The sequence below is a fragment of the Meleagris gallopavo genome, chromosome 8 (assembly GCF_905368555.1).
Source record: "Meleagris gallopavo chromosome 8, MGAL_WU_HG_1.1, whole genome shotgun sequence".
In the NCBI taxonomy this organism is placed as follows: Eukaryota; Metazoa; Chordata; class Aves; order Galliformes; family Phasianidae; genus Meleagris; species Meleagris gallopavo.
In genome coordinates, this window is record NC_139411.1 from 16,605,806 (window position 1) to 16,630,379 (window position 24,574).

Consider the following 24,574-nt stretch of genomic DNA (forward strand, 5'->3'; position numbering starts at 1 on the left):
CTGCAGAACAGCCCTGGTGGGGTTGGAAGGAACATGTACACAGCTGTTACTAAGAGGAGATGGAGACTTGTGCTGTGGTACTCATAGGCCAGGGGAACTTTATTATACTGGCATTAAATTAGCAAAGGGCGTGTTTGTGCCGCAAGTGTGTGTGCGGGGAGGGGGAGACAGGGAGGGGAAAGAGCTGGCGGTGATGGGAAGGAAGGGAGGGTGCCCTGACCTCTCCTTATAGCCCTGCCTGTGTCCCCATCTGAAGGTCTGGCATATCCACTCTCACTACTTAATGATAGTGACATTACCCATCCGCCCAGCATCGCGGGGCTTTTGTCTTCATTCAGGCAGAAATGAAGTTCTCCTGGGCGCACTTATCAATCACTGCAAAGCTCCAGCTGTTCCGGAGCCTTTGGATCGACTTCAACAGCCGTGCTTACAAATTGTCTCTGAATAGCACCGAGCTGAGACCCCCTTTTTTGTCATTGTCTTCCGACAAATGTTTTTTTTCGGCAGCCTTTCGCAGACGTTGCCGGCTGCCTTCTGCCGCGGTGATTGAAAACAGCCCTGTTTTGCATTCTCCTGCCGGAGTCCTGGGTTCAGGGAGCTGTCCCTGAGTGCCACTCCAGCGAGTGCCATGCCAAAGACAATTACATGCATAGTTTTGCTGATTGCATTAAAATCATTAGAATGAAAGATTCTGAAATCGTACATTAAGGAGGGAAATTAGAAAAAGCTTCAGAGACAGACAGCAGCGTCCCCAAAGTGAGGGCAATACAATTAGCTCAAATTGTGTTACATACACACAGACTAGGAGTAGCTCCTGTAACAAATGACCTTATTATTGCAACTCCCTCTTTTCCTCCGTTCCTTTTTCTCTCCTTCACTCTCTTCTCATTCTCATTCCCTCTTCTTTTTTCTCTCCTCTGAAACTTATTTGTTGGCCAGGACTGCCACTTCCCTTTCCCCCTCGCTCTTCTTCCCTTGTTTTGTCTTGAGGAATACCTGGGAAAGGTTGGTCATAGGATCCCTGGAGCGTGGTACTTTGCTTTCAGAACTGCTTTGCAGGCCATTTAGGAGGAAGCACGTGAAACCCCAGAAGTTAATTTTCAGCTGAGCAAGAAACTTTGCTCTCCAGGGGAGCAAGGAAGTGCATGACTCCAAGGGCTTTGGACAAGCACCAGCCATTGAGAAGATTGAAAAAGTCAGCTGTATAGCTGTACTCCATGTCCAGTGCCAGGAAGGAGACTAGTAACTATGCCTGAGGTGGGAAATGTTCCTGCATACCACAAACACCAGCACTGCAGGGGGTGCAGAAAAGTTAATTTTGGGTGGGAGAATGAAGATTCTTCAGTGTGCATTCCGGGTCGTTGAAAAAGTTTGTATTACACCGGAATGTATGGGCTAGCACCTCTGCCATCCTGCTGCTGTACTAATAGAGAGCAGTTGGCCACATATGAGTGCCTTGAGTCCACAGCCACATGCTTAAACTAAGAGGAAGACTGGACTCTCAGTGATTTGTTTGAGTAGCGATTTGAAGAAGAGTGTGAGATCAGTCTCTCAGGAAAAAATGGAGGAAGAGAATTACAGAATATACTGCAGGAAGGGGGAATGGGGGGAGGAAGACTTCCTGGGAAATAGCGAAACTCAAGTTATATCTTATGGAAAACTCCTGAGGTCTTGAGGACAAGACACCTGATAAAAGCTCAAGGGGACAAAGATGCTGCCTTGTGGAAGAAGAATGTGAACTACATGTGGGTACTGGAGACTGGACATCTGTCATCCTGTCTACACAATGTCAATAAGCAAATGAAGGATTGTGGTCCTCCTTATTGTTTTGAGGCTGGCCTGCTGAGCATGTCATATCACCTGACCTAGGTCAACCATGGAACCTGTGTCAGAGTCAGGGACTGAAAGTTTCCTCAGCTGGTAGTCAATATCTTAATTGGAAAAATAGTTATGTCGACTCTGTACTGTTATAGTGTACATACAGCTCTACTGCTTGGAACTTGGGATTCTATTGCTGGGACACGGCGCTCTTTCATTTCCAGCATAACAACTTGCAGTCAGCTAAGCTGGTCCATCAGCTTGCCCTGCTTTGCTTCTGGTGTTCTCAACACAGCAATTAGTGACTCAGGAATACCTGAACCCAAGGTGGTATCTTTGTGTTACTAGTGTATCAATAATGGCGACCTGAACCACTGCGCACTGACATATCCTAATTTCACAGAATATTTTCTTCCTTCCTTTAAGAGATTACCTTGTCAGATTAGACATGACTAAGAAAGAAATGGGATATCTACTCATGTAAGGGACTATGGGGAGGAGAAAGCAAAAAGTTGGTGGGTTAATGTGGCTGGGACCACAGTAGTATGAAACAGTAAAAAGGGGAAAATGAAGTTAAGACTGGGGAAGAGATAAAGGAGCAGAGGATATACCAGCAGAGTGAAGTGAGTGGGAGGCCAGTTTGCCTTTGTAACGTGAATTGGAATTGTGGAATGTGGATAAGCAGGAGGGTCCAGGAGATTAGAGGATAGGGAATAACATGGGAGGGCAGCGCAGGTTATGGACAAATAGGACAGAGATAGAGAAACCAAGCAGGAGAGGAAATAAAGCTGAGAAGACCTGTTACATACAAAGAGGAAAGGAAGTGCTGGATATAGTAGCTTTAAGCTGGAGAGGGTTATATATTTTAGATGAGCAGAGCTGCATGTTGGAAAGACAAGCAGAAATACGGTTTCAAGCAGTATGAAGAGACAGGTGATGATGAGGAAGTTGGCTTACTGAGAAGTCCAAGGGATTCAGAACTGCAAACTAGAGGAATCAAGTGAAATGGGAAGCCCAAAGACGGTGTTAAGAAAAAAAAAACAAAAACAACTGAAGTAGGAATTGGGATGCTAGCAAAATGCTCATTTTTGAGGATATGTCAGCAACCAGGGCTCCTGCTGGTAGAAGGCCTGACCAGAGGCAGCAGTCACTGACTTCCGCTGCTATTGTGCCAGCTTAATTCACAGGAGGAACAATCAAGAGTCCGTGGGATTTGTCTCAGTTGCCACTGCTCTCTTTGAAGCACCTTTCTCTTTACCTCCTCTTCTGGTTAAGATTTCTACTTTCTTCCTAGCAATTGTTAAGGCGTTTTTGTGAAATTTTGGCATTGCAAATGCCACCAGACCTCTTTGTGCATTGGAAGAAAAGAGTAACTTTGTCTCTTCCAGAGAACAGTGAACAGGCATTCATTTACAGCAGCCTCTCCCTGCAGATCAGTGTCATGAGCAGTCCGACACGTGGATGCTGTGCCTGAAAGTGAGTAGGTTATGGGGCTCAGCCTTCAAAGTGGAGCAGCAGAAATAGTTGTAATGTCATACTGTGTGTATGTATGGATGCAATGTAAGATCATACGGATACTTGAATATTAGGTTTCCAGCCACATTCATTTTCAGCAAATATTATGTAGCAGGACTTCAAGCAGAGCCATCAGAAGAGGCTCTTCAAATCTTACATGCTTTCTGGCCTGTATCTTTCCTGTGCCCTTATCACAATATTCTCCAAATTCAGAGTGAATTATTTTATACTGCTCCTATCCAGTGCTGACGGAGATTTCATAAATTTTGCCAAGACTATACGTACTCTTCTGGAAGATAATTTCCTTCCACCAATGTGAAAGATCTCAAAAGACCAGATGCCTAGGACAAAGTTAGGCTGTCTGAATGCCTGTCCGCTATGCCAGAGATCCCACTGCTGCTTCTGATATGGCTTATCAAGGTGGCCATTTTCTTGTTTCTTAGAAGTGAAGGTATGGAAGGGCACAGTCTAGAACACACTGGGGTCAATGAGGGCCTGACTTGGTCAACTTCAACAGGCTCTGGATCAGGCCTCTAATGACTGTTTGTATGTAGGATGGCATGAGAAGGCTCAGAAGGGATGTGGCCTATGGCAGGATCACTGCAGAGAAAGGATGGTGCTTTACTGGGGGTGGAAAATGGAATTGTCACCGTGGAATGAATGAATTGTACAGTTTCTCTTTTGTAACCCAGGGAATAATTAAGATAGATGGGTAGATGAATTAGCTGTCCTGCAAGGTCAAAAGTGGATTGCCTTATTACTCTATTATTTCACTGTTGTGGAACTATCACCACTAACGCCTTTTTCATGATATTTTGTACATCGCGTGGAAAAAAAAAAAAAAAGGAAAAAAGAAAAAAGGGGGGAGATACAAATTGATCGTTTGCTGGTGAAATCAGTCTTCGTCATCGCCAGCAGTGCTTGGATTAATGGGATTGAAGGCTGCTGGAGGTTCAGCCAGAGAGACGGGCGGAAAAACAAGAGAAATTGGTTTGCACCCCTGGGAATGGAATTGATGTGACTTGAACAGAGCTGCTGCAGCAGTGGTGGCTGCTATGCTGTGATGCTGATATATATATATATATATATATATATATATATATATATATATATATATATATATATATATATATATTTTAAATGGGAGATGGGAGAACAAAATAAATCCCAAACTGGGATCATTACAAACATGGATGGTAATCTAGGGCATTTGGGAGGTCCAGAAAAGTACATTTGCTTCAAGCCTTCAGGGAACAATAGAGCAGAGCCTTTGTGAAACAGCTGCTTTCTGGTAGTCTTCCACTATTTCTGTCGGGTTTTAAAGACAGGCTTGGAATGGGAAGTGGTGGCTGAGTGTTACTCCTAATACCGGCAAGCACTCTTCAACTTACATAGCTAGCTGGTCATGGAGATCTTCTAGATGGGTGAAGACCGTCACATGAGAGTAGATGAGAGGACACTAACAATAGACAGCTTGTAGATAGATGGTTTGTAGAATGGAGGCATATCAACTTATGTTATTGCATCTTTGACCTGACAGTCACAAGAAGAAATGTATGACAGGAAAATCTGTATTTACTGTCTTCCCATCTGCATTGCCAAGAGGTAACTCAGAAATGCTTGTTTTCTGATGAGTTTCTTGCTTGAATTCTAATTAATAATGATTTGGAGAGATATAAACTCCTGGAGGAGACGCCATGTTTTATTTGAGGTGCTCCACCTATGCTTGCATCACGGTTATAGCTGATCTCATCATCTCCAGGAACCAGGAGTGGCAGCAGAGGGAACCCATGTCTGTGTGAAGTCAGTGTCAAGGCACTTCCCTGCCCACATGCATTTTCTCCTGTGCTCACCCATCACCAGCTGGTGATGGCTTATCAATGCATGGTGGACAGCACAAAATCAGTGACATGCTGAAGCTGAGTCTATGCTTGGTTGCTTTTAAGCACTGGGATTTGTAGCAGTTTAAAAGCAGAGCTATAAAAATGGCTCTACAAATGTGGGTCTGGATCTGAGAAAGATGTTCCTAACTCCAGGTGAAGTCAACTCAAGTGTGGTGTGAAGAATATGTCTGCTAGACCTCCACCTCAGTCAGAAATACTTGCATTTTTCCTGCTGCCCTTTGGTCAACAACGATGCTAGCTATGAGGAAAATCCGCTGTGAGATTCAAGAGGGAGCTATTTCTGAAGCCGTGTTTGAAGACTCAAGATGTCACAATGCACAGCTGTGTTCTGTTCATGGGGAGTCAAACCGAGAGACCAGAGTTTGCTTTCCAACTTAGTTTTGAAGCTAGGACCATTCACAATGCAGCAGTGTGCAGGGCAAATTTCCTCTTTGGTTTGCTTTCCTTTCTTTTCTGGGCTACACTCCTGACCATGGGAGATGATGGTGCGGTGCTGTCTGTGAGCTCTAAGCCAATTATGTCTTCTGAGCTTGGTGAGCCTTCCCCTTGTGATGGTCAAATCGCCGCCTTTCAGTCTTATAAATCCAAATTAGCATAAAAGTAGAATTAAGGCTACTAAGGTATAGCACAGCTGTTAGTTGTCCCTGTTCATCTCAAAAATATGTTAATTTTAAAGTCTAATGAAGGCAATTTTGATCTCAAACAACAAGTGAAGTTTGGGGTGTAGGGCTTTAGCGGAGAGCCTGAGCTTCTTATTCAAGGTATCTGTGAGACAGCATGAGATCTCTTGTTCCCCTCTGTAACACCATTAGCCAGAGCATCCTGAGAAGGGGGCAAAAACTGGACAAAGGAAGTATTCAAAAGTAAATTTAAAAAGGGTGGTGGGCACCTCCAAACTCTTGTCATCTTCTACTCTATTTTCTTCTGTGTTCGATACACAGGCAGAAGAGACTCCACAGAAGGAGGGTAGATATCTGGGAAACTCCTTTTCCAGCACTGTGAGCAGTACAGAAGCAAGACCTTGATGCAAAACATTACAGTGCTTGCATCAGGCAACTGGCTCTGGAGATAGTCAGGGTGAGCTGAGCCTATTTACTAGCAGAAAGAACAGCTGCCGCATAGGGCCACTGATGTTTTCTGCTCTCAGATCTGCACTGTGAGTCTTGCCTTCTGCCTTGCTGATGAGAGAGCATTGCATGTTTGAGGAGGCAGGTCCTTCTCCCTGAACTGCACTCCATGCAAGCCTGAGGGAAGCACACTCTCTGAGCTGAGTTGCTCTGCCGGGTAAGGTAAAGCTTTAACTCCTGTGTGCTTTAGGCTAACGTCTTAGTGTTGTCAGTTTGATTTGCATATTGAATTTTCCCGAGTGTATGTTACTCCTGGTTTTCTCCCCAGCTACCTTTTATTTCCCTACAATGCAACAAATCAAGACACTGCTAAAAGGCCGTAAGCCATAGCTGTATAGCTTACAGTGTGTTACGTGGCGCTTGGAGGCGAGAATGACTTGTTGGAGTGAGGGATTATTCAAAGAACTGTGTGCTGTGGCACAGGGAGGAACTGGGAAGGTCCCCACATGAATAGTCCTGGAGCTTTCTGTCTTCTTTCTGTGCTTGTACCTTCAGAGAAGACATCAGGACATGGGAGGGTGTCAGCTCCAGATTTTGTCTCTCCACTACTGATGTCCCTATCTCTGCTTTGTTTTGGGTGATGAAAGAAGCTGGTTTGTTTCCCAAATGAGGGTATGCCGTGCATTAGCATCGCGTGGGTCTGTGTGCAGTCATGAAAGTAAGAAGGGCTTCGAGACATTTATATGAGCATTTCATGCAGTCTCACAAGTGTAACAAAATAAAAGGAGTAATCTCCACAGCTGGTTTTGTAACTCCGGCGTACAAAGCTGTATGATGCCTTCCTTTTTCCCCTCATCACTGTGACTGTCATCAGGCCAGGTGAAAAGAGTGTGAAAACTGTATTTCTGACCAAAAGGGAAGCTGCAGAAAAACTTAGAATGTTTAGTTCTGACACTGAGATGCAAAATAAGATTTCATTTTTTCTACTACATTGGATGTTTTGGGACTGACTTTGTTCAAATGCAACTTTAAAGAGCTATGGAGAGAAAATGCGACACCAAAACACTAGGAGAAGTTTAGAGTAAAACTGTATGTTTTTGTTATACAACTCTGCGACAGTGCTGTTTCACTGTATTTTTTCATTTTGCCAAGGCAAAGCTGCTGATCCTTGCTGCCTACCCCGATCCCTTTTTCCCTCTCAGCAAACCAGGTTGTTTGGTGTGTGTTTTCTTTTTTTTTTTCCTTTTTTTGGTGAAAGTGTGGTTTTATGCACTTTTGAAATGAAAAGAGAGAGACAGCAGGTAGCACCAAGGAGCAAATTGGAATGAGCCTATTTTGTTATCTTCCTGTCCTCTTAAATGGTAAAAGTTCAGTCTTTTAAAACTATGCCTGTGGGGAAATCATCTTCTTTGAGGTTTTTACTGTTTCAGCTTACTATAATCAGATGTGCTCTACTCGTGGTGAAAATAAGTGCATTTACTCTGTGACTGATTCTCCTACTTTAAAACAAGCCCTAATTTTTCATTATTCCAGATGCTCTTCCTTCTACAACGTTTGTGCACTGTACTGCATGTCTGAGTTTGACCCATTGGTAATGGTGATGGTGGCTGCTCTTGTTGTTATTGTGGTCCTGCTAAATCAACGGATATTAATTAAGTTAAACAGTACGAGTAGAATAAAAGTGAACAGAAAATGTATTGAAAATATAGTTCTGAGCTCCCAGCTGCACCTATGAAAGCTGAAGTAGGCACTTTATCTGCTAGGTTACAGTCTCTGGTTATCATCCATGGGAAATTAAAGGTATTATTTTTACCACTGGAGGGCTCCCATATTTTTCCATTAATGCAACAGAAACATATTGAAAATGACTAGTACTCAGGTGATAAAAACCATGAAGTTCAGACAAAGTGTGTTCTTACTTCACAGCAAGATCTGTATATACAGGACCTTTGAGAGAAACAAGAGGATCTGCTTTATTGCAGGTTTGAGAGAATAGTAGCACAGACTGCGTGATGAACGAACTCTTATTTGGTGGTGAAATCAACAAAACATCATTACAAACATGGCATTTTGCCACTGATAAGAAGCTGCAGATCCTTAGCTTGGGATGAGGGGGCGGCAGGCCAACAGGGCTGTGTGAGGATAATGCAAAGGTACCAAATTCCATGAGGTAAGGATGTAACCCAGAGAGGGCAATTTGTCCTGCATGGTTTAACCTGTGTAAGTCCCTTTTCTAGAGCAGCACATAGATTGTTTTTGGATGAACATGTGCATTTCATTCTTTGAAAAGGGGCAACATATATGACTGTTTACATAATTCTTCCTTCTCCCACTGGCATCTCACTGCAGCCATTGCTTGGGCTCCAGTGGGAAGAACTTGTGTGTGTTCAGACTCAGTTATACAGCCCTGGGATTTGTAGATTTGTGTGGGTTGTACCATCTGCACACAATAAATTAGGTGAAGGTAACAGCAAGGTGCAGGGCCAAAGGCAGCATCAGTGTAACACCAATGGATTGCATTAAATTCTTCCAGAGAGGGTCTTGACCCTGTGAGAACAGCAGAAACAGATCTTGCAAATTCATCTGTGAGAAGGAACCCATTTCTTAAAATGTAGGAAGATACAGGGTATAATGAATGGTTTCACCGGGACAAGCTGGGACACTGAGGTGCTTAGGCCTCTTCCACAGCACATGGCTCTGCCCCTGCATTTTGAGGCTTCTGCTGTCACAAGAAAACAGCATAGGGTCATGCAGTGCCAGAGGGGAACCCCAGGCAATACTTCCAGCAGTGCCACGGCTCCTTGGCCACAAAGTCTGCAAGACAGCCAACCCACTGCCTCTCCACGTTGCTGGGGATCCCCAAATTCTTAATGCTGCCTTGTAGAAGACAGCAACGTTGATGTTCTTGGATCAATTCTGAAAATTGGAGGATTCACAAATGCCAAAACAGAGGAGTTATTTGTTTAAAATATTTTTCTTCTTTCCGATGAAAAGGTAGAGACAGAATGATCTGAAAAACATTCATGCTTGGCTGCTTTCTTGGGAAAGAAGTTCTGAACAAGTCTAAGCATTGTATTTTCTCTTACTACTTTTTTTTTTAAAATGCCTGTATTCCTTAATGGAAAGTACTGTTTCATAGAGAAGTATAATTTTAATGCTTAACATAAAAAATAATAAGAAAGCTCAAGAAAAAAAATGTAGTAAAGAGAAATATTTCTCCTTATGCAAATATAGGCACACATATTACAGCCATTTTGGAAATACTCTAGGACACTAAAGAATGGAAATTTTTTACACAGTAAATTATCCTTCTACCCCTTTGTTTTTAAGATTTTTTTTTTCATCTTGTATTGAAGCAAATATCCTTGATGTACATTTTTCAGCTCTTAACCCTTGCCACTGGTCTAATATATGAACATATTAATCAGCTTCATTGTGATTTATTTTCTTTAATCTGAGTATGATTATCAGAAAAATTAAGTCTGGAAATAGCACCATGATAATCCAGCCCATTTCTCAGTCTTGGGAAAAGACTCATTCCACCTTGAATAGGTATTTTCTAACTTTCTAACTATTTTTTTTTTCTAACTAATTTTCTATTCTTAAAAGCCTTCAGCAATGAAGACATTACAGCTGCTCTTGTGCATTACGAGACTCTAGCACAAGCTCATAGCACAGGGAACTTTGTCTCTTTGTATGATCTAGATCTTTCTTGCTAAAGTTTAAGTCCCTTTTATTTTTTCCTCCACTGTTGACACGGAGAGGGACCTATCACCTTTCTTTTTGCACAGCTTTTACTGAGTAGGAGGATATTTCTCCTTAGCCTTTTCACTTCTAAACAGAACACCTCCAGTTCTTTCCAGCTTTCTAGGTCATGCTTTCTAGAACTTGGACCAATCTTATTTCTCTTCACAAGTAGCTCTTGCTTGCAACTCCCTTGGATGTTGGGATCTATGCCTTGGTAGGTACAGTACTCCAGCAGAGTCCTCACCTTTGTGGAGAGAAGTCTCACATGCCTGGTCATCTGTGCTCCTCATTAAACCACCCATGTGATTGTTTTTTTCTTCTGGAATGACCTTTGTATGGGACTTTGTTGGGTTACGACCTGAACCACTGATTGAGCACCTGGGGAAAAGACCCGGTCAGCCCTGGGAGCACAGGTGAAGGCAGAAGGGGTGGGGCCTGGATGTACCTCTCTTAGACCTCATTCAAGGTCTGGCTGCACTGGGGAAGGATCTCTGGTTGGAGATCTCTCCTCTGTGGAGTCTTTCCTGTGAACCTAGATCTTCGGTAGAGGTGAGCGTTCCTTCCCTGTTTGCTTCTTTTCCCATTTTCACCACAATAATCTTTCCAGCTGTAACACCAACTGCGTAACAACCTTACATTAATATCTCCTTTCAGCTTGAGCTTTTTCTATAGAATTTCTACCTCACATATTGTTCTTTATTCCATATTTGTGCTATTGCTTGCTCTGTAGAAGCTAGGCTTGCTTTTTTAAGTAACTCCTTTGCATGAGAACTGAAGACAACTCTACCTTCTAGATAGGATTTAAATAGCGAGGAACTCTCCCTGCAGGAACTAATGCTATCCAGTAAATGTGGCTGGTCTTTGCAACATATGTAGCAATGGTTGATTGCAAAAAAATTAAGATTTGAACATAGGGGAATACATGAGCACCCCTTACTCGGATTCCCAAAGGTTCAGTCTCCACTGAGAATGGAGTCAGTACTTTAATACAGTGATGCCATTTCTATCAAAACTGTGGTCTTCACAGGTCTACTATCCAAAAATCAAACTACTGTGAGCCTGTCCAGCTAATAAAAGGATAGAAGGTTACAAAACAAGGTGGTTTGTCTGTAGGCCAGGTAGCATGATTAACAGCAGGCATTTAATTGATTCTGATGTCTTCAATGATCAGCATCTGAATGGATTATTGCCTTCCAGCCTAGATTTACTGTTGACGACGTACCATGTCATACCACTAAACTGTCTTGAAGGTGATTTCTGGCCAGCACAGTTTCATGCAACTGCGCTGCAATGACATTTTGTGACAAAAAAAATAAAAAAAAATCAATGGCATGTTTTAGCTCATCTGCCACACAGCTGTAATGTGCCTGAAAGGTGGCCCTTTCCAGCAGTGCAACCCTGAAACTGCTGCAGGAGGTCATTGTAGCTATGTCCCAATTGTGGGGAAATGAATCAGATAGCTATAATTTCATTTCACAAGTCATTTTTCATCTTAGTAAAGAAGGAGAATGTTGTGGTGAAACAGTCCTAACCTTTAATGTAAAACATTGCTTATGCTCTCTTATGCTTTGCTAGATGTTTGGTTTTGCTCTTTTTCATGTTTTATTTAATTAAATGGGGAAAAAAAAAATGCAAACCAAAACTCACAATCTCATTCTCTTTCTTTTCCTCTTTTTTCCTTTATCTTTCTTTTGTAGAGTTGTTCCTCTTCTTACAACTGGAGCAAAGCTTTCGTTTTGCGTGTTTTGTGTTGATTGAAGCAGCTCTACAGGATGTACAGCTTTTTGAAAAAAAAAAAAAAAAGCATAAATCAAAATTGTCATCCCAGACGTGCAATCAGCTGTAATGAACAAAATTGCTAGTAATTTCTGTTCCCAGCATAGCTTGCTGCTGACTGTGTACCAGATACTTAGTACTTTCTTATGCTGGGGAGATTCCAGCTGAACATTAGGAAATACTACTTTTCTGAGAGAGTGGTCAGGCACTGGACTGAACTACCCAAGGAGGGATGGAGTCACTGACCCTGGAGATGTTCAAGGAATGTTTAGATGAGGGACATGGCTTAGTGAGAACTATTAGTGGTAGGTGGATAATTGGACTGGATGATCTTGTAGGTCTTTTCCAATTTTCCAACCTTGGTAATTCTATGATTCTATTTACTGTTTTGTCTTCTCTGCTGAGTGATTAGTGATGCAGGGCTTCTCGTGGCGGCTCTCCTGCTGGCTGCTGTGAAATGGCAAAGTGGGTGCAGTCGGCTAATAAAAGGATAGGAGGTAGAAGCCTTGGATACGGTTGAGAAGTTAATTGCTATAACAAACCAATCAAGTTTCTCTGCATGAAAGACATCTTGGGGGCTAGCCTTTGCCATATGGTTCTTCACCACAGGCTTGCCTGTCCTGGGGTGTCACCTGCTCTGGCGAGGCCCCAGCTTACAACAGTGGGATCTCTTCGGGGCTCCTGATAGCTGCTAGTGGGACAGTGCTGGGTGGCTGTGTTGATAGCAGTCTGGCTGTGCTGCCTGAGGAGCTGGGGTGCAGGGGACAGGTACAAAGAGAAAATCATTTGGCAAGAAAATCAAGCGAAGGGTACAAAAAATTTTTCCATAGTTTTGGTGGAATGAGCAACAACAACAACATGTCCAAGCCTTCCCATTTATCCAAAGAAGACACTTTTAGACATGCTTAGCTTTATTTATTTGTTTGTTTATTTTAATGGTGACCCATTTTGACAGAAAGGAAACAGCTTCTGCTCATAGAAAAGAAGTAAAGTCTGGGGGGATGTTGAACTCAGGTCCTTCAGCATTTCCAGATCCATTGTACCAGTACTTCCCAGCTAAAGCAGTTTGTCAAATTGCTTGTACCTTTTCTGGAATTTTCTCCTTATTCTTAAATATCACCTAGTAAGAGGATGAAGGAAATACTTCCCTTGAATCCAGCGGGAGAGAATTCAGGGCACTCTACTGAGCCTTGACTCTCTGGCACTTTGCTCTGTGGTTCCCTGTCCTCCAGGCATTGCTACCAGGTCTGGGCCTTGCTGGGTCTTGTGGTGTGTGTGTGGGTGGGGGGGGGGAAGGGAAACGTGAAGACCCTGTGTTGAGCCCTGCTCCTTACCTTCCCAGGGCCGCAGTACTGCAGGGAAGCCTGCCTGGATGGGCTTGCAGGCCCCTGACTGGCAGTGACTGACAGCTGAAGTGGCAGGTTGACTTCAATGCAAATCCAATTTCTCCTGCTTTATTAGTGCTTCTTGAGTACTATCTTGCAACGGTGAAGCTGGTGTGATTTACTGAGTGAATTTACACTTCAGTGATGTGGCAAGAGCTACGGTAATGAGTGAAAGCCAGCTTAGATGAAGAGCAGTGCAGCTGCCGCTCACCTGTGTGACACCCTCCCTCCCTCCCTCCCTTCTGCCTGGTGAAGTCAGCACGAAGGCTGCACTGTCTGCGTGCCATGCCAGAGCCATGGCTAGCCTGAGCTCATCTCACAGACTGTCCCCTCTCTCTGGGAGCCGGGTACCGCTGGTGGTTGGCGTACCATGTGTGACCGCCCTGTGCAGAGCTGTGGGACTCCTGTCATTCTGCACCCCATGCCCCTGGGAGAAAAGACACAAGGAGCTCGTCCTCCCTACTTCCCCTTTCTCCCTCTCCTATGGTCTGACCGCCAAGCTGACCTGCTTGGCTTTTTGGATGCACTTTCCAGTGTTCCTAACAAATGCATTTTAAATGAAAAGCTCAGTTTTCTGACAAATTACTGATATTGCTCTGCTTTTTATTTTTTTTTAAACATGTTGGTTTTGTATCTGAAAGGACTTGCTAAAACTCAATTTGTTTTAACTGTTGCGTTTTGAGAACATGAATCTTTCCACTTGTTTCTATGTTTAATAGCCAAAAAATGGCCTTTACAGTCTGGTACCGATCTCTGAAATGTGTTCTTGAAAAATGTAGCTTTAAACCAGATCTTTTTCTGTTTAGGAAGGAAAAAAACTCACTGTCCCAACCCACTGCGTATTGCACATTTTACTTTGAGTGATTAAAAAAAATTCCATGGTAGGTACTCCCCTTTTGCAGTAGCTTCTAATGCTAAAATACAAGGGGATAACTCCTGCCTTATAGTAAAACTGTTCAGTGTGGGTAAATAAAAGCAACAAGATACCTCAGCAGTAGGACATAAGGGCACCAGTGGTACTGGCTGAACCTCTGAACTCAGTGCTGTGCTCACAAGTAAATATGTCCCCTTAGCCCTCCAGGAATGGTGTGGAACTGGTAACTAGCAGGGCTGGACTGGCTGGAGTACTTCTTGTGCAAGCTTTTCCTTGAAACACAGCACAGTTTCTTGGAAATCAAAACGTCTGTTGGGAGAATAGGAGAATATAGTGGGAATTTCTTGAGCTTGATTGTAACTGGGTGCTTTAACTAGTGTGAAGGCCCTAACAGAGGTGAAGGATCACCTCTGTTAGAACTGCTACCGTCTGTCACTGACTGGACCCACTGCCTTGTGCTGGGCCCTAGTTCCCAAGCTATGCTGGTGGCTTGTTTAGAATGGGGTGAGAACTGGCCCTCAGACGTAGTACTGGCTACTGTGCTGTGCTGCAACGGCTGTGAAATATTTTTCTGTTATTCAAGCCTTATACTGTCTCTCAAATGAAGTCGTTTCCTTGGAAAAAGTTTGGAAATTGAAAGTCTGCTGGGACCCCATGTTTTGTCCATTCATTTATTCTGATTTTTATCTGGGGGATCTGTGAGCATGACTTTCAAAGAAGTGCTGGGGCCCATTCTTTGTCTCTTGGCTCCATGAACCTCTCAAGCAGCTCTGGGGCACTCAGTCCTCTGAGATTGAGTCTCATTTCCCTATTTGCCTACTGCAGTCTTGTGTTTCTCTTTGTTTTGCTTTTTCCCTTAATACATTCTTCTAATGCAGCATTCCCTGGAGCCTCTTGAGACTGTACTCTTCAGACATTTCAAATATGAGCACATGTGGAACAGATCAGCAGCTCTTGCCCCTCTGTGCAGGTGAGCACTGAAGAAGGAAGTGTTGTTTTTTCCCTGCATTGCATTGGTGTTGATTCTCAGCTGGACTTATGTGAATGTTGTTTGCAAAGCTCCCACTAAATACAATGGATCTTACAGTCAAAAAGAAGGTATATGAGAAGCCAGAAAAAAACACAGTTGCAATGTCTTTTCAAGTACTTTTTTAGAATTCCAGATTTGCAGCTTTACCCTGTCTCCCAGTCTGGCCCTGTAAAAACGTTGTAGGCATTTGCTCTGTTTTGTGCACACACCAGTATGATGCTGCAGAATTTCTTTTGTTAAAGAAGCAGGGTTTCCATGAGATATTTGTGCAGGGTGACTAGGCATTGAGGAGCCACCACTCATCTAAAGAGAACTTGCTTATGAGCAAAGCTTTTTGCCTCGTGCAAGCTTCTTGCAAGTCTTGGCCTGCCTTTTGAGAGGCAGTTACCTGCAGTTTGGGCTGAACACGTTTAGTCAACTCATACAGGCAGGTGGCTGATTCATGAGCTGATGGCTTTTTGCTACCATTGTATTTGAGTAGCACAATATAATGTTTTCAGAATCTTTGCCACAGAACTGGGATGCTGGCCTTGACTAAATAAGCATTATGATGCTTATCCTGTGAGTTATGAGCCAAGAAAATCTGCATGAATCTACAGGTCTCCAGCATTTAAGTCTCATTTTGATACTTCAGTTTTGGCCTGCTGGCCATTCACTTCCTCCTTCTCGTCGTCACGATGTCCCAGTTCTCTCATGTAAATTTACCCTTCCTTTCTTTGTGCAAGCTTGCATTTGATTTATACTTAGAGAATTTCCACTGACATTGGCCTGTCCTGTCTGCTCTGCAATACACGTTTTTGCTTTCATATTCAATTTCCTCTGTGTGTTCCAGATGTTTTTCTCATGGGCACTGGTCTGCACTCTCCTGGGTTATGGAAAGCAAAGCAGGTCCTCCAGAGAGAGCTTCCCAGTCAAGCATGCTCCATGGCTGATGTAAAGCCCAGCTCTGCTGTCGTCTGGACCGATGTTGTACTTGATATTGCTTCTCAGTGCCTTGTCTTTTGTGAAGCTTTTTTGGTCCTCAGACTTCCTTAAGTTATGATCATCATATCCTGTCTCCCCAAGGACTTCTCAAGCCCTTTGTTTTTTATTTCAGGACACTTGTACTGCATTTTTCTATTCTTTAGTCCTTTATTACCTCTTGCTGCAAAGTCCTTGCCTCATCTAATTGTGTTATGGCTTTGATCCATCTGTACTCTTTCTCTGGGAACATTCCAGCATGCTGCTCTCTTCCATTTCTGGGTCTGAGGCTTCATCTGTTTTGTAACTTTTCACAAGCTTTGCACAGTGGACACAAGTAGGGGATCACAGTCTTTCCCAGTCCCCACCTGTCCTTGGACTGCATTTTGGTACCCAGCTGGTGCATGTATCTACTATTCTTTTGACTTCCCTTTAGCATCTTAGGCACTGTTATTTGGGCCTTTAAATGTGGGGGCTTAGCCAAGTGTTTTTGCCTGGTTGGCCTCCTTCCTGTTGTTGTTTTATCTTCTTTACAAGTCTGCATGGAAAGCGGGCAGGATATTGTCTGGGGAGAAGGCTGGGAAGTGTTGATGCTTTGCCTCTGGGGTTGTGGTAGTGAAGGCCACGTTGACCACCCCTCTCCACCAACACATGCCAGACAGTGTTGGCAGGTCTTCTTGTTTGGTTTCATTTGTTTGCCTTTTGTGTTTTTCTGTGAAAAGCCAGCAGTAGCAGCAGCAGCAGCTGTACAGCAATGGCACAGCCGCTCTATTCCTGGCCAAGAACCCTGTGAAATTAATCCACATCTTGCTGAAATCCTACCCTGCTTTCGGGTCACTGCCTCGTTCCAGCACCGCGGAAGGCAGGGATCCCGCGATGATTTATTACCAGCCCCAACGCACATATTATTATGAAATGAGTTTATTACACTCTAAATCTCCTGTTAATGTGCTACTGTTTTAATCCCTTTATCCAATTTTCAGTCTCTCAGGCTTGGCTGCTGTTCACTTGCACAAAACTCTCCATTCTGAAGGTTTTATTGTACGATATCCATATCCATTTATCCTGCTTTAAGGCTGCAGCGCTGAGGCTCTGGTGAGGAGGGGGAGCATGAGAAAGGGCTGGGAGAGGCAGGAAGGGATGGGCCAGGGCTGCATAGGAGGGAGGGAGAGAAGAGCATGGCTAAGCTGAGTGGGTATAAAAAGGAGCTGGGGAGAGGAGGGCAGTGGGGAAAAGAGAGGCAGAGCTGATTTTGAGGGGAGCAGTAAGGGGAGTGAGTTGATTTTAGTGGGAGTGGATACCAGATCAAGGAACTGAGTGAACTAAGTGAAGGTATTTTGGTAAATCATTGAATGACTAGGTAAGAGAGAAAGGGGGCCTTAGTCTCTACCCTAAGACTATAATGTATCACATAGTTCTAGAAGTGAAGAATGGAAAGGGCAGGAGGAGAACTACAACAAAATGAAGGGGAAGGGCAAAAGGAAGAGTACAATGGGATGAGAGAGGAGGAGCATTAGGCCAAGTGGGAGGGCATGAGGGAGGAGACCTGGGGGGAAGGGTTACTTAAAAGCCAAGATGAAAAGGGCATGCTCCAGAATGCACAACCAAAAGGTTTGGGTGATGGGACAGGGAGAGGAATTCACATCCGTATTCCTGGTCAGTGGTCAGCAACAGGCCCTGGTGTGGACACAGGGAGATGCATCACGTGAGTCTGTAGGTCAGTGCAATGCATCTATGGAGAGGTGTTCCACAAAGACCAAGGATCAACATTTCCCCTGTATACCTAAGTACTTGGCTTTTCTCTTCTCCCTCCTGGGCTCTTCAGGCTTGTGAGTGCCCCAGCCAGCCCTCTGGAGGAAAAAGACTGAAGGTCATGCCCAGTACCTAGTGAAAAACTGTAGGCAGAGCTGAGCTTGCCTGCTGTTGGCTCAGGCTACATGTGCAGCAGGGGGTGAAGTCCAAGCCATAAAGCAACACTGCATTCCAGAGCTGCTGGTGGGAAACTCTGAAGGCCTACCCAAAGAATGCAGAGGGGTTGGTCCTAGCTCTGCTGTCGGTTTGCTGTACTATTGAGATTACTTCAGCATCTCCATGTGTCCAGCTGCAGGATGAGTACAGTGTCATAGCCCACCTGATCCACGTATAGGTGGAAAGAGATCAATGTCTATGAGCGAGTACTTTGTGGTCACCAACTGTAGCTTGCAGGAACCTGTGGAGAAAGTGCTATTGTGTGAGAACTTTTGCACGTGTTTCCCTTGGTTGCATTAAAAATCACAGCCATGGAGCATGGTGCGTATATATATATACACACACTCTCTCTTGTTGCACAGATCCGTAATATAATATGCACTGGCAGGTAGACATTTGTGTAAAAATCTGTGGTACGTATTACACAGAATATGTATCGGAATGCAAGGTCAATGAGCTGCAGAGGAATTCCTTGTTTCGATGAAGTGCAAATCTTTATGACTCTCTCCTCCTCCCACTTTATTGTACCTGTAAAGCAAAATAAGAATGAAATGTATGCACAAAGTTTGAAATTCAAGATATATGAGGAGAGAATGCAGTTAAATAAACCCCCCCTCAAACTTCTCTGGGAAGAGTGGAAAAATCCCCAAACTTTAAGTCAGAATGGAGATGCAGAGATTTGCTTAAAATAGCACGAGCTCTTATGATGGAACTGCTGAGTAGCTAATGTCCTTGGCTTTTTTAGCTAGCCAGTTATTTAAAATAGCTCCTGCCCATAGTGTTTGCTTTATGGTGTTCTTCTTCCTTCCACCTATTCTCTTTCATTTTCTCCAGAGAGATATTTTATCAGATCTAGCCACAGGGAGGAGGAGAGACAGATTAAATGAGATGGTTAGGAGCTAATGGTTTTGGTGCATGGGAAGGACTGAGAAGCTGAAGAGTCTTGTTGTGGCTCAGCCCATGCTGGAGTGCTGGACTTGCTGCACCTCTGGTGTGAGTATGGGGTTTGATAAGGGAAGGGAGTACAAAGTAGGATTAGGATAGGAGGCTTCAGGAGGTCTCTGGAGGTTTGCCCCTCTGGCCTGAGTTCTGGTCCCAGCTCTTCTCCAGTCTCATTGCCTTGGGCATGCCAAAGTCCTGTTATGTGCCTCAGTTTTCGTTTTGTACAAGGTGATTATGACTCAGTGGAAGGTACTCATTCAGTGAATCACAGAAACTCTTACAGAGGAGGAAATCTTTTGATGTCCAGTATTCATTTGAATCTTGTGACCAGTGGAGGCTTTGGGTCTTCGGTATGCAGAAAAAGCCACTGACTTTGATGAGGATTTCTGCAGGGTTCTGTACTGTGTGCCACGTGGGGCTGGTGGACTGGGGCAGGTGAAGAATTAGGAAGAGCTGCCAGCAGGAAAGGAGTGCTTTGGCTTTTATCTAGCCAAGCCAAAGCCTGTACTTAGGGACCATGAGCTTGGTCTGCCACCAGAGCACCAGCTCTGCTGCCACTGTGACACCCAGCTGGCATGATGGTGGCCCTTTCCTAGCTCTTCCATTCAGCCCTTCCTCGACAGCCTCCACTCTCCTCACCCTCACCCTGCCTCGCTACCTGCCCGCTCCTCCAACCCTCCTGCATCTTCCCTCTCCTCCCACGCCCCACTCCTCCTTTTCTCCCCCTCTTCCTCCAACTCCTGCCCTTACTTCCTTTTTGTCTCCCACGCTCCCCCTCTCCCCTCCCACATCCTTATAGCCTCCCCCCATACTCCCGCGCTCTCCCTCTCATGTCGAGGACTTGCCTCTACTCTCTGACACAGAAGCCTGTATCACTTCCAAGGCTCCTGCTGTCAGCTGGGGAATAGATAAAGATAAATGATATTATGTTAAATTCCACTTAATGACAAATTTTTAATTTTCTGAACATGGTCATTTTCTGGCTAGTGAATCAAGTGTAGGGAGCTAATTACATGAAGATCTGAACAAAAATAACTCCTAATTTTCAAGGATAATGGAAGAGAAATGTTGGAGATTAATGGCACTATTTATCTTTTTTAAATTTCTATCTTTCTCTGTGATAGCACTGCTCCCCAAGGAAAATATTCATAAAATGAAATTGAAGTCGTAACTTAATAGGTTATTAAAATTTTTGAGTGCATATCACTTTCCTTCCGCCGCACTGTAAATTTAAATTGAAGTTTGCGGCTCCTCGAGTCACCAGCGGAGTTTTTTTTATGATGGCACAATAGAGGGAAACATGCATCTTTGTCAGGAGGTATTTGCTATTCTAATTTTATGGCAGGCCGGATTATCAGAAAGGAATGTCAGAGCACGGGGAAGCTGACAACACTACAGCCTTCAGCCATGTGTTTCCATTAACGCCCAAAGCCGTCCAGGGGTTTCTCTGGACTGTTATTTTCCATTTCAGTCTTTTATCTTGATTTAAAGTGAGGGCGCCGAAAATTCAGCTCCTGTCATTTTTCTCACTCTCTCTCTTTTTCTCACTTTCTCCCTTCCCACTCCTTTTTTTTCTTTCTCTGCTTCTGCTTGCTGCCTCTCTTCCATCTCTTTTTTTTTTTTTTTTTTTTTTTTTTTAACCCCCCAGTCCCTGGCAGGAGGCCCCCTCCCTGCTGCTCCTTTGGGTGCCGAACTCCCGGAGATGCTGGGGCACAGGGGAGGGAAGCCTTTTCTCCTTTCTCCAGGAAAGAGGATGCCACGGGACTCCTCCTAGGAGTGTGGCAAACAGCCTTCCAGTCACTGCCTCAGGCCGTGACTTTATCAGATATGAATTTGACACGTGGCTTGATGGTGTCATATGCCAGCAGCAGGTCAGCTTGGATAAGGTGCTTGCAGTGTCAAATCCTGCCACCTTGATGGGAGAAGACTGGATCTCTGGATGTGGGCAGCAGAGGAGGGAATAAGACTGATATTCAGTCCTTTTTTTTTTTTTTTTTTTTTTTACATGCAGGTGCTAGGTAGCCCCAATCACTGCTCCTCAGCTTCCTTTCTCTGCCTGCTTTTTGCCCCAGGCCTTTGGCTTGTGGTACCTGCTCTTGGCCCCAGGTACTGCTCAACCCTACTGCAGATCGAGGCTCTCTTTAGTCGGGTTTCAGTGCACTGCATGCAGGACTGACCATTTGGGCAGCCGTGCTGCTGTGTGTTGTCTTCTTGGGGGCCTCTTGTGGCACAGGAGATCATCTGCTTCCTCTCCTGCCCCATCCCTTCTCTTTTTCCAGCAAGAGAACATTTCACCTCTGAGACTTTCAACCAGGGACGGCACAAAGCCAAGACTCCTCCTAAATGAAGGTTCAGCTCTCCCTTAACCACCAGCCTGGTAAAATTCCTCTTGTCTAGAGTGGCTGAGCCTGGACGTAGGCAGCAAGTATCTATTTTGCTTTGGACTTCTTCAGAATGAGAAGGGGACAAGGCGTTCCTGCTGCAGCTGCTCTTTGTCTGGGTGAAAGAGTTTTGTTTTGTGGGGGATTTGTTCAGCATTTGCCGAGCCAGTAAACTACAAAACAGAATAAACAAAAACCCACCAACTCGAGTGTAATGTTCTTTTTATTTGTATGCCTTCTGGAGTTGTTGAATCTGTTGTGTTCAGCTGAAGTCTCTGCCTTCGATAACTCCCCCTCTGAATTCTTATCTCCTAAAATCTCATGCCTCTAGGTGCTGAAGCTTGAAGAGAAGTATCACAAGGCTCAGGGTAAAGTTAGGGAGGTGGCAAACAGCATTTTGAGCATTTCAAAGCAACCTGGATTTTGCCAAGGTCTAGTGGGATTGTGATAGCAACGTCCTTTTCCCAGGCTCAGCTCAAGTTTCAGGGCTGAATGTCCTTTGTCTGCCTAGGAGCCAAAGTATTGTGCCCAGTGTAGCAGAGCTGCCAAGGAGTGAAAGGTGCCAACACCTCTGGAGATGACTGCCTGTGCTAACTGCAGAGTCCACAGAACTGATTTTCTCCTCGGATGTGGTCATGCAGCCAGAGCTTCCCCAGACCGTTCCCTTGAAGGGAACAGGGTGTGTATCAGGCCATTCTGGAAAGTGTACCCTGCAGGCGTGATTCCAGTGGAAACTCTGTCAAACAGATGTCACCCCTGCCCTGGCACTCGGCCTGTGTGGCAATCTGTCGATTTCCCCACCCTTCTATTCCTGTATGAACAATAATGCTCACCCAACCTATGCTCCTGTGCTTTTCTTATCTGGTCACACGCTCACATCTTTCTTCTGTCCAGTCTGAAGTGATGCATTTGGTAGTAGGGCAAATGTACCAGTGTCTGCTAGGCTCCTTGCTGTTGGACAGAAAACAGATATGGCATCTGGAGAGTCCCAGCGAGGATGGTGCTGCAGAAGAGCAAGAGATGTTTAGTGTCCATCCAAGGGCAGAAAGCTGCCCTGTGATGCAGTGTGATGGGTTGTGCTCTCTACCGCAGGCCTTAAGGGTGACGTAGGGTTGAGTGGTGATTTGCGCTGTGGAGATGGGAAATTGTGCAGACCCTTCTGGACTGAGTGTCTGTTCTGTGATGCCTGTGAATGGTTTGCGTTTGAGTTTCTCCTCTTCTGCTCCCTTGTTCCTAAGCTGGTGGCATGTGTCATGAATTATAGAGGAAGACAGGCAGCCTAGAGCTTAGGGGACCTGTTTCATCTGTTGCTGGTTTTCAGGCACATTTCTAAGGGGTTTTGTAAATAGCTGCCAGACTTCTTCCCTGCCTCAGTTTCCCCAGATCTGAGGATGAAGGTAAAGGATGTTTATCACAGTCTTTTACTTCTTGATCTCGATGTTCAGAGTCCTGTCAACTATGATGGAGACAAGCTAACTCAAAGTTAGACCTTCAGCCTAAGAGTGTGTCCTCCCTTCCATCACCCCCACCTTCCTCACTGATGTAAGCAGCTAAGGAAAACATGGGTCCTTAAGGGATGAGAGGGAAATAAATGCTTTTACATTTTTTCAGTCTCTCTTATTTTACTTGTCCATAAGGATTCTCAGTAACAAATGAAACACGACTGCTATCTGTATGACTGATCTATTTGTATAATTCCATCTACAGACTCAGGCCCCAGAAGGCACATCCAAGAAGGGAGGCTGTAGGTGGGAGGGAAGCTATTTATCACTGATAGAAACTTTTGCATTGATGTTGATGATGGCTTTTTGCCAGCATGGGGGAAAGCCAGAACTTTACTGCTGCAAAACCTGCTGGGGAACACGTGGGGCAGAATGTGAACAGACCATGTAGGAGAGAGTGTATTTGGTCCCTTGGAAGCACTGGTGGATTGGGTACTGGGCTGGGCTGGCAGGAGGTGTTGATGAGATGGGGTCTGTGGGACCTGGGGGAGGTGAATCAAGATGGCTCCTTTGTGTCTGTGGCATAAATCAGCAGTACACCCTTTGTCACTACTGGGCTAGCCAGTCTCACCAAGGCAGGTACCAGTGGCTTTCAGAGCTGCTTCCTTGAAGCTTTTCCTTTCCCTGCCATTCTCCCCTCACCTCTTGTACTTGATTTGTGCTTATTAAGTTGATCCAGAGATGTGAACTGGCTGGGCTGAAAGGCAGACCCAATCCTGAGACAGAGAGGAGCATCCTCCCTCCCTTTGCCAGACAACGAGGCCACTCAGCCCATGGTAATTGAGCTTTAATAGACTCCAGGAGGAGTGTAGCTCTCTAAGGAGTGGCCTCAGCTGGCAACCCGGAGGAAACGGGGCACATAGAAAAAGGCATTTGTGATAGGGGGAGTGGGTTTGCTCTGTGCTGACAGAAGAGACAGAAGAAGGATTATCAACACGAAACACGTAGACCCCCATCCAGCGCTCATGCTGGAAAGCCTACACATAGCAATTTGAGGTTGTGGAGTGAAGAATTATGTTAGCATAGTTCTGTGCTTGCTTTATGGAACTTTTTTTTCCACTCTACTCTGTTTATTGTATGCTTTCCACATGCTCTGATCACCCAGGCCTACTTTCCTCTCTCTCCTGGGACTATCTCACCTTAGAATGTTGCTTTTCTGCCGACTCTAAAGGTATTCTTAGAGGTCCTCCCATCTCAGTGAGAGAGAAATCCTGCCAGAGGCTGAACTTCACGCAGTGGGGCTGTTTCGTAGATGAGTGGATAAGAGATTCTTGTACTGGAGGTGTGGAGGCTCAGCTGACTCCAGCACTGCCCACCTCTCAAGATCAGGATTTACCTCGGCACTAAGATTGGCTGTCTCTGAAGTTCCTGGGTTCTTCACAGATGAGTTAGCAGGTGATTTCCAGATGAGAATCCTGCTCATTAGATATGGCTGTTGTTATCAGATTACACGTGATGTTCCATGCATTACGAGCACTTCTGCGGACTGTTATGAATTAGGACACGTGTAATGTATAAACATTGCATAAACAGCACCCCCTGTACAGTCCCATGCACTGCTGCAATTTCATGTCACTATCATGTGAGGCCACCCCTTATTTGCAGGAGTGCTTCCTCCTGTCTTCATGTCCACTCTCCAAATTAGTTTTTGTTGGCTCATACGCACTTTCCAGATCACCTGGTTTGTGTCTTTCACCTGAAAGCA

At 44.7% G+C, this 24,574-nt stretch overlaps 1 protein-coding gene across 23 annotated transcripts in view; it reads left to right on the plus strand.

Annotated features, from left to right (window-relative positions):
- The window catches only part of LOC104911954 (uncharacterized), a 314,625-nt gene that overhangs the window by 224,220 nt on the left and 65,831 nt on the right, over positions 1–24,574 (plus strand). The window contains exon 1 of one of the 23 annotated variants that reach the window (XR_014884839.1): positions 6,335–6,521. The exons of the other annotated variants lie outside the window; for them this stretch is intronic. The gene's annotated coding sequence lies outside the window, so the exon portion shown is untranslated. Of the gene's footprint in view, positions 1–6,334; positions 6,522–24,574 lie in introns of those variants that run through there. 23 annotated transcript variants of the gene reach the window in all.